This window comes from Dioscorea cayenensis, chromosome 7 (genome assembly GCF_009730915.1).
Source record: "Dioscorea cayenensis subsp. rotundata cultivar TDr96_F1 chromosome 7, TDr96_F1_v2_PseudoChromosome.rev07_lg8_w22 25.fasta, whole genome shotgun sequence".
Lineage (NCBI taxonomy): Eukaryota > Viridiplantae > Streptophyta > Magnoliopsida > Dioscoreales > Dioscoreaceae > Dioscorea > Dioscorea cayenensis.
The window spans coordinates 4,283,690-4,297,713 of NC_052477.1; positions in this window are offsets into that span (position 1 = coordinate 4,283,690).

Below are 14,024 nucleotides of genomic sequence, written 5' to 3' on the forward strand. Positions count from 1 at the left end.
TATTTATGAGAAGTTTAATAGATGTGATTTTTCATATTCCTCTCAGCCTATAAAAAAAGGCTTTGTAATCTTGTATAAGATATAGATGAGATACATGTGATAAAGAAGGAAGTGAATAAAAAGTTGACTACTTCTCTTCTCTCCACTTTGGTATGGTTTTTATTTGTTTCTTTTGTTTGCTTTCTTAATTTTATAACACGTTATCGGCACGAGAGCTTTACTTATTAAGCTTCGAGGTAAATTGTTTTGATCTTATGCATGCCTTTTATATTCATATTTGTTTTAACAAGAATTCAATTTTCATAATATTTGATATTATTGGACTCATCTTATATCTGTGATAATATCTATATGTTGAATCTTGTGAAACTTGAATTTGTGGCTCTTGATATTACGGGGAAGAAGTATTTATCATGGATGTTAGATGTTGAAATTTATTTGGATGCAAATGGTCCTAAAGACGCAATCAAAGAAAGGAATAAAGCATCCAACAAAGATAATTCCAAAGCCATGATCTTTCTTCTCCACCACTTCCCTGAAGGATTTAAAACTGAATACCTTACGGTAAAAGACCAACTTATTCTTCGGAATAATCTAAAAGAAAGATATGTTAGAGAAAAAAAAAAATTTCATTATTCATGCATCCAACGTGCTCCTTCAGTAGCAATAACATGAAAAAGTGTTTCAAGAAATACTCTGAATTGATTTCTTGACTTCTCGTTGTTGAACAAAATAACGAGCTGCTAATAAAGAATCATATGTCTCATTCTACTGGTTCGACTCCATTCCCTGCTGTGAATGTGATGACATATAATAATTACAATTGTGGACAAACTAGTAATCATATGAATAATCAATGTTATTATTGTGGTGGCAAAGGTCATTGGTCACATACCTGTCGTACAGCAAAACATCTTGTTGATCTTTAACAAGAATCACTGAAATCAAAAAGAAAAAGGTTGATACAAAATACTCTTGTAGAGATGATCTTAATCATATTGATGATACTCATTTGGATATTTCTAACTTCCTGATCGATCTTGAAGAGAAGATTAATCATTTAATTGGTTATGGGAAGGGAATATCCATTTGGTTAACAAAAACATCAATGATGAAGATATGTGTCTTGTTGATAGTAGAACAACTCACATCATCCTTAAAGATTAAAAATACTTCTCTTATTTAGTAATGCAAGAAGCCAAATTAGTATTATATCAGGTAGTACAAAGTTAATTGAAAGCTCTGGAAGAGCTAATTTGTCATTACCTAGAGGAACAAAATTTTATAATGCATTATATTTTACCAAAAAAACCTTGCTATGTTTTGAGGATATCTGCTGAAATGGATATCATATTGAATATCTTTATACAAGTTTGATCTTAGGTAAAAAAAAAAAATGCATGTTGGAAAAATTACCTGTATTTTCCTCTGCTTTGTACTATACATATATTAGCATAACTGAAACATATGCTATCATAAATTATGAGCTTACAAATATATTTATTATTTGGCATGATCGGTTGGGCCATCTCGGATCAATTATGATGTGAAAAAATATGGAAATTCGTTAAAAAACTAGAAGATTTTTCAATCTAAAGATTTTACATGTGCTGCTTGTTCTCAAGGAAAGTTGATTATTTGACCATCACCAACAGAAATTAGAAATACATCTCTTGTATTTTTGGATCATATACAAGGTGATATTTGGGGCCCAGTGGACCCACAATGAGGGCCATTTATGTATTTTATGGTTTTAATTGATGCATCAACTACATGGTCTCATGTATGTTTATTATAATGCAACCAAGCATTTGCTAGACGGCTTGCTCAATTAATTCAAATACGAGCATAATTTCCTGATTATCCAAGTAAGAAAATATGCTTTGATAATGCTGGTGAATTTATTCCTCAAATTGGAATTGATGTTGAACATCCTGTAGCACATGTTCATACACAAAATGTTCTTGTAGAATATCTTAACAAACGTTTGCAATTAATTACTATGCCATTGCTTATGAGAAAAAAAATTTCTTATAGGGGACATGCTATTTTGCAAGAAGCAGCGTTAAATCGCATAAAGCCAAAAAGTTATCATAAGTACTCCCCTTTACAATTGGTTTTTTTGGTCAGGAACCTAATATTTACCATCTAAGAATTTTGGATGTGCGGTTAATGTTCCAATTGCTCCACCACAACGCACTAAGATGGGCCCTCATAGGAGGTTAAGAATTTATGTTGGGTATAAGTCTCCATCTATAATAAACAAGAGACTTATTTAAAGCTCGATTTGTTGAATATCATTTTGATGAATTAGTTTTTTACAACATTAGGGGGAGAGAATAAACAACTGGTAAAAGAGATTAGTTGAAATGAATTATCATTATCTTAATCCTCATACTAAATAATGTAAACTAGAAGTTCAAAAGATAATTCATTTAAAATGTTAAGATGAACAACTGCCAGACTAAATACCAGATGCATTTACTGACCCAAAGAAAGTGACGAAATCACATATACCAGTTGTTAATGCTCCAATCAAAATTAAAGTCCTTGTAGGACAAATTAATATTGCAAATGAATCCAAAGCATGCATGAATCGTGGTAGGCCTATCGGTTCCAATGATAAAAATCCTCGAAAAGAAAAGGAGCTAAGAATCTAGATGGTTAAATTGAGGATACAATAACTCTAGAAGAGTCTTTAGAACAGCCCCCAATTATGAACAATATTTTAGTTCCGGAAGAAACTCAGGTACCTAAAATTTATGAAAGGAAAGAGATCTCAATTATGTTCTAAATGGAATAAAATGGAACCGAAATGAAGTCAACGTTGATAATATTTTGCATATAATATAGCGTTAAATGGGATAAATAATGAGGATAATGAGCCAAAGTCTGCAGATTAAGAAATGATTGGCCAACAATGAAAAGATGCAATTGAGTTAGAATTAAACTTACTTTGAAAATGAAAAGTTTTTGGAACTGTAGTCTGTATACCTAAAAGTGTTAAGACAATTAGATACAAATCTGTATTTGTGCGAAAATGAAATGAGAAAGGTGAAATTATGAGATATAGGGCATGACTTGTGAGTCAAGGATTTTGCAAAGACCTGGCATTAACTATGGTGAAACACACTCACTTGCGGTGGATGCAACTACTTTTTGATACTTAATTAGTCTGGCAGTATATGAAGGACTCAATTTGCATTTTATGGATGTTGTTACAACTTATTTATAGGGATCCCTTGATAGTGAAATATATATGAAAGTCCCAGAAGGACTTAAGATGCCTCAAGCATACATTTCGAATTCCCGAGAAGTGTACTCAATTAAGTTACAAAGATCTTTATATGGTTTAAAACAATCTGGACGTATGTGGTATTATCGCCTCAGTGAATATTTGTTAAAAGAAGGGTATAAGAATGACCCTATTTGCCCATGTGTGTTCATCAAGAAATCCGAAAAAGGGATACGTGATAATTGAGGTATATGTTGACAATATAATTGGAACTCCTGAAGAACTTCCAAACACCGTTAATTATTTAAAGAAAGAATTTAAAATAAAAGATCTTGGGAGAACAAGATTTTATCTCGGACTGCAGCTCGAGCACTTAGAGGGTGATGTTTTTATCTACCAATCGACATATATAGAAAGAGGTTTGCAACAATTTAATATGGATAAAGCATATCCATTAACAAGCCCTATGGTTGTTCGATCCCTTGATATTTATAAAGATTCTTTTGACCTAAAAAAGATAACAAAGAATTACTTGGTACCAAAGTACCATATCTTAGTGCAACTGGTGTGTTGATGTATTTTGCTAACTGTACTCGGCCAGATATAGCTTCTGCTATATATTTATTATCAAGATACAGTTTTGCACCAACACAGAGATATTGGAATGGTATTAAATATATACTATGTTATCTTCAAGGAACAGTTGATATGGGATTATTTTATACACATGAATCAAAAGGACAATTAGTTGGATATGCAGATGCGGGGTATTTATCTAACTCGCACAAAGCTTGATCATAAACTTGTCATGTCTTTACACATCAGGGAACGACCATATCATGGGCTTCTATAAAACAAACTATAGCTGCTACTTCTTCTTCAAATCATGTAGAAATACTTGTAACTCATGAAGCAAGTCGTGAATGTGTTTGGTTAAGATCAATGACACACCATATTCAAGAAAATTGTGGTTTGTTGTCCTAGAAGGACAGCCCAACAATATTATATGAAGACAATGCAGCTTGTATAGCTCAATTGAAAGGAGGATACATCAAAGGTGATATAACAAAACATATGCTACAGAAGTTAGTTTTCACACATGATCTTGAGAAAAATGGTGATATCTATATTCAGAAAATACAATCCAGTGAGAATCCTGCAGATTTATTCACTAAGGCATTACCCACATCAGTTTTTAAAAAGTTTGTTCATAACATTGGGATGCGTTGCCTCAGGGATCTTCAATAATGTTCTCTTCAAGGGGAGTCATAAATGCACTGTACTCTTTTTCCTTTCATCATGGTTTTATCCCACAGGGTTTTCCTAACAAGGTTTTAATGAGGCAGCACATGAAGGGTATATTGAGATTATCATGAGGGGGAGTTAATACGTGTTGCACTCTTTTCCTTTAACCATGGTTTTTCCCATTGGGTTTTCCTGGTAAGGTTTTTAATGAGGTAGCAATTATAGCATATATTAAGGATAATGTACCCTTTTTCCTTCACTAGATTTTTATCCCATTGGGTTTCTACTAGTAAGGTTTTAACGAGGCATTTCCTTTTACTATAGGCATCCAAGGGGGAGTCTTATGAAACATTAATTAAAGTGGATGCCTATTAATGTAAACCTCTTCATCTCCCCAAACTCCTTGATGCAAGCGATAGCACCAACATTAGAAAGAGTATTCGGGGCAACTTAGGAATAATGGGAAACAAGTACAAGGATTTCGTGACAGCTTAATGTGATTAGGAGTTTCCTAATATAGCTTTATTTTAATAAATTGTAATCAAAGAGAGTGCATATTTGTTAGGAAGTTTGTTACAGAAATGGTGAATGTTCTGGCACTCTAAATGTTTGTTAAAATGCCATTCTGTCAAAATCGTACAATGATTGTATTAGAGATTATAAAACCCAGAACGAATGAAGGAACAAGCAGGAATATTTCACCAATTCTTCTTCTTCTCTCTTCCTCACTCTCTCTCTCTCTCTCTGCCCTCTTCTCTAACTTTACCCTTATAATTCTTCTCATCAGCTATCATAACTACATCAATTTTGTGCTTTCATTGGTTCATGACGGACAGTATGGTCACCCGAGCGCGTGCCGTCGATGATCAACTTGCAGCGATGGCAGAGCAACTTACGCGTCATGACTCCGTCTTTATGAAATTGGACACCCTCTGCTCTACTATACAACATCACTCCGAGTCCCTTGAGATTTTACGACAGAGCAACACTGAATCATTTGATCTCCTTTGCAGTTCCTTGGCCTCTCAGCAGACTGTAATGGCGGAAATGATGGTGAAACTATAGTAGCTTGATAAATCTATTTCCACTGCTAACCAGCTTCCTCTTCTAGTCTTCTTCCCATATCACCATCTGTTTCTCTCCTTTCCCACCCTTCATCCTTTACACTTTTTCCTTACTCTAATACCTCAATACCACTACCCACCTGCCCAAAATTGAGGTCCCTCTATTTGCCGGTGATAATGCTCTTAGCTGGCTTCTTCAAATCAACCATTCTTCATATTCCATCAGATTCCTGACGACTAACGGATCTCTATAGCTGCTTTCTACATGATCGGCTCGGCTCTCCAATGGTTCCATTACCTCCATGCCACGGAATAACTCTCAATGAAAGCACCAAATTGATGCAGTTATGATAGCTAATGTGAAGAATTATAAGGGTAGAGTTAGAGAAGAGGGCACACAGAGAGAGAGAAAGAGAGAGAGAGAGGAAGAGAGAAGAAGAAGAATTGGTGAAATATTCTTGCTTGTTCCTTCATTCGTTCTAGGTTTTATAATCTCTAATACAATCATTGTACGATTTTGACAGACTGGCATTTTAACAAACATTTAGAGTGCCAGAACATTCACCATTTCTGTAACAAACTTCCTAACAAACCTGCACTCTCTTTGATTACAATTTATTAAAATAAAGCTATATTAGGAAACTCCTAATCATATTAAGCTGTCACGAAATCCTTGTACTTGTTGCCCATTATTCCCAAGTTGCCCCGAATACTCTTTCTAATGTTGGTGTTGTCGCTTGCATCATTCCCAGACCTCTTCATCTTCTAAACTCCTAAAACTCCTATGGCTTTTCGTATTCTCATGTCTCTTCATCTTCTCATATTTATGAGGAAGTTTAATAGATGCGACTTTTCATATTCCTCTCAGCCTATAAATAAAGGCTTTGTAATCTTGTATAAGATATAGATGTGATAAATGTGATAAAGAAGGAAGTGAATAAAAAGTTGGCTACTTCTCTTCTCTCCACCTTGGTATGGTTTTTATTTGTTTCTTTTGTTTGCTTTCTTAATTTTATAACATATATATCTATTTACATATATGTTAATTCTTTGTTGCTATCCAAACTTTGAGCAACATTAAATGACAGCCATGATGTAAAATAATGCATGGTCTATGTATTAACTAGGCATTCTCCCCGGCTTCGCATTGGAGTTTTGCATAAATAAATATGTGCAATTAAATTTTTTGTAATTATTAATATCATAAATAATATAAAATAAAAACTTATATATAATAAAAAAATTTAAATTTGTTTTTTGAAACACTTTCAGAGCAAATTATAAAAAATAGTATAATTAAACAACTCAATGAAAACTGTTTAGTACTTTGGATTTCAAAGGTCTTATGGACATTTATTGCATAAATAAATAAGTGTAGTTAAAGTTTTTCTATTATTAATATCATAAGTTATATAAATAAAAACATAAATATAATAACAAATTTAAATTTATTCCTTCAAACACTATAGGAGCATATTAAAATAATATAATTAAACAACTCATACAATGGAAACTGTTGTATACTTTCAATTTCAAAGGTCTTATAGACAATTATTGCATAAATAGAAAAAAATATAATTAAAGTATTTCAATTATTAATATTATAAGTAATATATATAAAAAACTTAAATATAAAAAATTTAAAATTTAAAATTTATTATATATTTTTTATCTTCTTCTACAATTATCTATTCATTTTCCCATAAACTTTATCTATACCATTTAATAAATATGAAACTATTGATATTTTTTTTTAAATAAAGCTTATGTTGTAATTTAATGTAATATCAAATAAATGTGGTTAAGTTTTTATTCATTTAATTATAATTTTTTATTAATAACACTTTTTTTTTTTCATAATTTATGTCATACCAAGTAAATGTTGTTTATTCTTTTCTAAACCAATAATTCCAAATAAATTTAGCAAATATTTTTAATTTCTAAAGGCCATATGTTTCCATGAGTACATCTTATTAAATGTTTAATATAAAACTGACTTAATGCCCATAAGAAATCAATTCCAATAAATCTTACATGTTTATATCAATGGAAACAATTATTTAAAAAAGAGTTTAAAAATATTCATTGAAACCCTCTCCAATCAGATTATCATCTGTTTTCATTAGATCTTATTTAATAATAATAATATTATTATTATCTATTAGTCTCTTATATATATTTTTTTTTCACTTTTTAATATTTAATACAATACCAAATAAATATTTTTAAATATTTTTTAAACCAAAAACTTAAAAAAAAAAATATGAAGGATTTAATATAAAACCGATTTAATGGCCATGATGACATCTATGCCACTTTAAATTTATGCAAGAAGAAAAAATGTAAAATCTTCCTTAAAAACCTCTCAAATCATATTATCATCAATTTCCATTTGAACATCCTATTAAATATCTAATATAAAACCAATTTAATAGCCATGATGAAATCAATGCCTATTATGCAATTAAAATTTTTAATTATTAATAACATATTTAATATAATAAAAATATTAAAATTATTCCTTGAATCACTCCTAGAGCACTTTATACATCTATTTTAATAGTATGTATAGATTCTTGACCTATATATTTATTACTAACATGTTATTATATGATTAGGGAATTTGCAAGTAAATAATATACATCTCATCATATTTGTGATTATTTTTCTAATAAAATCATAAATTTTAGTTGCATGATTTTCCCCCATTCCAATCTCCTGTTCAATGTTGTTTTCTTTTGGGTTTTGGTGTTCACATTTAGTAATTGTTGATTGTAGTTATATCTGGAGTAGTAGCTTACTGTAAGGCTCGGTGCCCTTACATGCGGTCTCCATCCAATATGATGCTTATATCATGCAGGATGGCACCATGCCTTGGTCGCGGGAGGGTGACGGGGCGAGCCGGCATGGCCTGATCGAGTGGTGCCGAGTCAGGCAAATGCGCACGGGTGCACAGCCGCGCGAACCGGGCAGCGCGCATGGGCGCGTGGGCGAGTGTTATGACCGTGGGTGGGCGCATTGGCCCGCCGAACCTTGTTGCCGAGACCATTGATGCATGCGTATGACCGTGAGCGCAGGCACTTGACCGAGAGGGCGCGTGGGTGCGCGCCGTGGCGGATGCGAGTTACCGAGAGTGAGTACTCGGCCATTACCGAGAGGCCTTGCTAGGTACATTACCGATGGATATCGGTATGACCGGGCTGCCGTGCGCGCTGCCGAGGCTGGATGAGCGCACCGGCTAGGGATGACCGGGAGATGGCTGGTTGGAGGATCAGTGCCATTGGTTGACACTGTAGAGCGATCTGTGTGTGCTACAGTGAACAGTGTTGTGTTTCTTGGCACTGTAGCACTGTGCTTGTCTTGACGTGACAGGCGACTTCTTCTCAGCCTTTCATTGAGGTCTGGCTGATTTCGTCCACTCCTTGGTTTTCCCTATAAATATGGCTCTCATTCCCTTAGAAAGGGAGAGGTTGATGAACTCTTGGCTAGGTCTTGGCCTTGGTTGTATTCCTTCTCATTCAATAGAGAGTTTTCAGATTTCTCTCTTATACTTGGCTTCTCATGATGTCTATGCTTGTGTTTGCATGTTTATTAGCCTTGCTTACTTGATAGAGCATGGTTGCTTGCAAATTCTTGGGCTGATTTTGGTTCCAGGTACTGAAGGCTGGCTCGGCGCCTTGGAGGTGTGACGAGCGCCGCGCGGTGATCGTTGGTGCGATCGGGAAGGCCGTGACACTTACCAATGTGGTGCTAAATTCACATTTCACTGCTGAAGGTTAGCTTGGCTTATCTTGATTGGCTCAATATTATATTCTCAAGTCTGCATGGCATGCATTGCTTTGAGTATATTATAGATTACATAGATGCTTTGAAATGTTCATCACCATAAAAGAACCTATTTATGATCTTTATGGAAAAAAAAACTATTATAGCAAAATGTTGTTGATGAACTGTAGAGTCCTTATGAAGCATTAAATGATTTTTTTCCCTTCAATTCATGTATCATTTGTTCCACTTTCAAAAATAAATAATTTTTTTGAGTATATGCTTTGATATATTCTAATTGGTTGTAGTTTTCTTTATAGGATATCATGGCGAATATCACCGATGAAATATACAGAAACAACAATTCCACTTTTGAGGATATTGAAATTGATATAAACGAGCTCGGGTTATATGAAGAAGGTGAAGGTCATGTGACACAAGGAATATTGATAACCACCAAGTTAAAGATATGCATGAATTGGCAACACAAGATGATCAAGAAATGGCAATAAGTCCACAATCTCGAGATGAACTAGATGTAAGGATCCCATTTGTTGGTATGGGGTTCAAGGATGAGGATGAAGCATTTCGATATTACTTGGATTATGAAAAGTCTAAAGGTTTTGGGGGTAAGAAAAGCCCATGTGTATCGTTCATCTAGTTCTCAAGTAATTACTTGTCGACACTTTATTTGTGATAAGGAAGGAGCTAAATGTATGTCAGACAAAAAGCAACTAGGAAAAACTGTTCAAAGGTATAGAGATACAAAGACAAATTGCCAAACTTGAATGGTAGTGTCAAAAATGAAGAGTGGAATATGGACCATAAAGACGTTTGATGATGTGAATAATCATTTTTTACTAATAACTCCATCTAAGGTGATGAAGATATGGTCTCACCGCCATATTAGTGAGACATGTAGAAATTTGATGGAGACATTAGATAAGAGTAGAGTGGGACCAAGCCAAATGAGTCGAATATTAAATGAAACACTTTAAAATACAGGATCTGCACTAATTACAAAGGTTGATTGTTCCAATCATTTGAGGGGAGTTTGAAGCAACAATATTGGGAAATAATGCATGGCTATTGTTAAGATTTTCAAGGGAAAAAAAAAACTCAATGACGATTTTTCCTTCATTGATGTGGAGCTTGATGAGTTTGGTCAAACTAGATGTGTCTTTTGGGCAGATGGAAGATCTAGAATGGCATATTCGGAATTTGGAGATGTTGTCGTTTTCAACACTACTTATAAAACTAATATATTTGGTTTCCCCTGTGCTCCTTTTGTTGGCATCAACCATCACATGCAATTGATTTTATTTGGTTGTGCTCTAATCACCGATGAAAAAGAAGAAAGTTTTTTTATGGATATTCCAAACATGGTTGAGATGTATGCTAGGGAAACATCCAAAAACCATAATTATAGATCAAGACTTTGCTATGGGGAAGGCCATTGCAAAAGTGTTTCCAAATTCAAGCCATCGACTTTGCTCTTGGCATATAGGAAGAAATTCAATGAAGTATTTAGTAGATTTGAAGAGCAAATAGGGCTTCATGAGGGACTACAACAATTGGTTGCATTGTAGTGAATCGACTGAAGCATTTGAAAATAGATGGAGTGAACTTCAAGCAACATACAACATTGATGATAGACATTGGTTGAGTAAGATATATAACTTACGACACAAATGGGTGTCTCTATATTGGCAAGATATATTCACAGTTGGAATAATTTCTACACAACATAGTGAAAGTATCAACTCATTTTTTGATGGCTTTGTTAATGCACAAACTCCATTGGATGAGTTTGTTATTCAGTATGATAAGGCTTTGTTTACTTGATGAAATGATGAAGAAAATGAAGACTTCAAGACATTGGACTCTATAGCTAACTATTACACAAGTCATCCAATTGAGAAGCATACAGGAGAAGTATATATAAGAGCTGTGTTTAATATATTTCAAGTAGAATTGCGAGAAAGTGACAGTATGCTTGCTGAACGGATTCGAGATGGGTCAGAAATGCAAAATATATAATCTGTAATCAAACTTTTGTGTTTAGAAAATATTGTATTGAAGATGGGGAGCCTTCCGCTACATGTTCATGTAAGAAGTTTGAGAGAGAAGGTGTGTTGTGTCGCCATATATTGAAAATATTTAAAAAAAAAAGAGGTTGCAAAGATTCCCAAAAGATATATTTAACGCCATTGGACTATGGATGCAAGATATAGGTCAAGTGTTATGATGGTTGATACATGCAACAATGCCTTCACACCCTTGATGAAGTGGAATGCACAAAATATGTGTTTTCGTATCTCACAATTTATATCATCCCTAGAGTTGTATGAGAAAATTATGCCTAAGCTTAAAGACAATTTTGAAATTCTTGGTTAAATGTCTAGTGTGCCAGAACATAGATCATGCACTGGGCAAAATGAGAAAAATGAAGAGATTATTGGTTCATCTTTTTGCCTTGCCTTCTCAAGTGAAGATAATGTTTGTGGGTCAAACATTAGTATTCTTGATCCAAACCTATCAAGAGCAAAGGTTGACCTTCAATTATCAGCTAAGAGAAAAAAAGACTTGTAATAGATGTGGAGGAAAGGGTCATTACATGACTACTTGCACATTTAGTAAGACATTTTTTCCTTTTAAAAGTTGTATCAATTTATTTTATATTTTAATCATTTTTTTATTATTTACTAAATGAAACTTTTCATTTGTAAATGTAGATCCACCCTGAGCAACAAGGAGCACTCACTATTTGAATCTACCTGTGAATCTATGATTTCCATTTTGGGGTTATCCAAGACAAGTGATTTATGTAATTAATATTGTATTGTGTACTTTTATATATTGGATGGATCTTTAATGGTTCAATTGTGATGCTGGTCATGTTTTAAGGTATTTTAATTTTGGATGACGTTTTTGGGAATTTCAAAATTGATTGGTGAGTATAGTAGTGCATTTTTCTTCTTGTGATTACTAAGTGTTTTAATTGCCTAAAGGGAAATGCAATGTAATTCATCTTGGAAGCTCTAGTTTTTCCAAGGACCATGTCAATATTTTTGGACTGCCTGAATTACATCATGCAGATGATTTGAGTTCAACAACATTAATGCAAAAATCAGTTGAAAATGAAGCAGATGCAGCAAATGCTAGTATTGAAGCCATGGATAATATTGTTTTCCGAACTTCAGAACAGGAGGTACATGAACAAGATAAACGAAAGTTTGAGGTTGCAAGGAATTCAGTTAGTACATCTCATGGTAGTGCAGCAAGTTTTCAATCTTTTGTTTTTCCAATGTATGATCATTTTCTTTTTTATCGTAAACAATGAATTTATAATGACAAAAAACTAAATGTTTGTCTGGTGCTTCAGATTAACAGGAGAAGAGAAGGAAGCAACAACAAAATTGGAAGCTAAGAATGCACATCCAGAGCCAAAAGTTAAAGAAACACATGAAGTTGTTGCAAAAGCAGAGACACCCAAAGCAGCAATAAGCACAAGAAGAAGGAAATGGTTTGCATGTTTTTCTAGTAGTTGTTCATCACCATGTTGCCGCTGAGAAAAGATTAATAATTTCCATGCAAGAATACTTGTGAAAATAAATATACCATAAGTTTTTTTTTAAGTAATATGATTAGTATAATTATTCTTTTGGTATTGTACAGCATGTATGATAGTTATTATTCTAAAGGAATATGTGTAAAGAATTTTTATCAGCATCCCACTATCTCCACAGAATCATGATGCAGGATTAAACAAAGGAATCCAATTCCATCCATAAACACATGCATCATCAAAATACACAGTCAAAAGACAAAAGTGAGTTAAAAGATCATCATCAAAGTTGATAACACTTAATCATTACATGCATTGCTTGCAGATAAACATTCTTGTCAAACTAAATTGTCGAAGTTGTTATACATACATCTCAATTTCAAGATCAGAAAAACAAAGAAGAAAAGAAAAACTAAAAGAGAAAAACTAAACTGCGCTCTCCCATCGGCACAAGAACATAAATGATCGAGCACACCAAACACAAGCTCCGCAGTTCTCTTCTTCGGCCAGAGAATGCTTGGCTTTAAACCCGGATGAGTGGCTCTGGATGAGTTTCACAAGGTGGTGAAGCTGGTCGGAAAGATCGGAGCGGGAGGAGGAATGAGATCCGATGGCGACATAAACAGCAACTGCACGGGAGAGGAAGGCGAAGATCTGGGCAGTCATCGGCGAGGAAATGGAGGAGGAGAAAGGGGAGAAAACTAGATCTTTTTTTTTTCCGAAATTATACATCATCATCATCAGCATCAGCCGTTATATGGCCATCTAACGGCTGATGCGGGGACATCCCTAGAAATGAATTCTAGGACGTCCCAGGAGATGAATTCCCTATATATATACTTAATACAAAAATGTAGATTATGTGAAAATAGATGTTTGTTAACAACCAGTGAGTTATCATCTAACAGTTATTATTTATGCAAAATTATTATTAATATATATAATCGTTAGATTTAAAATTTAGTAACACCCTAGATTATTGGGTTATCTATTTATATACAGTATATACAAAAATGTATATATATACATATTTCATATTTTTCAAACATAATATATATATATATATATATATATATATGATAACTTATCATTTAGGGATGTCCACAATAGCCATCGGATGGTAATCGACGGTTTTTGTAATTATAAG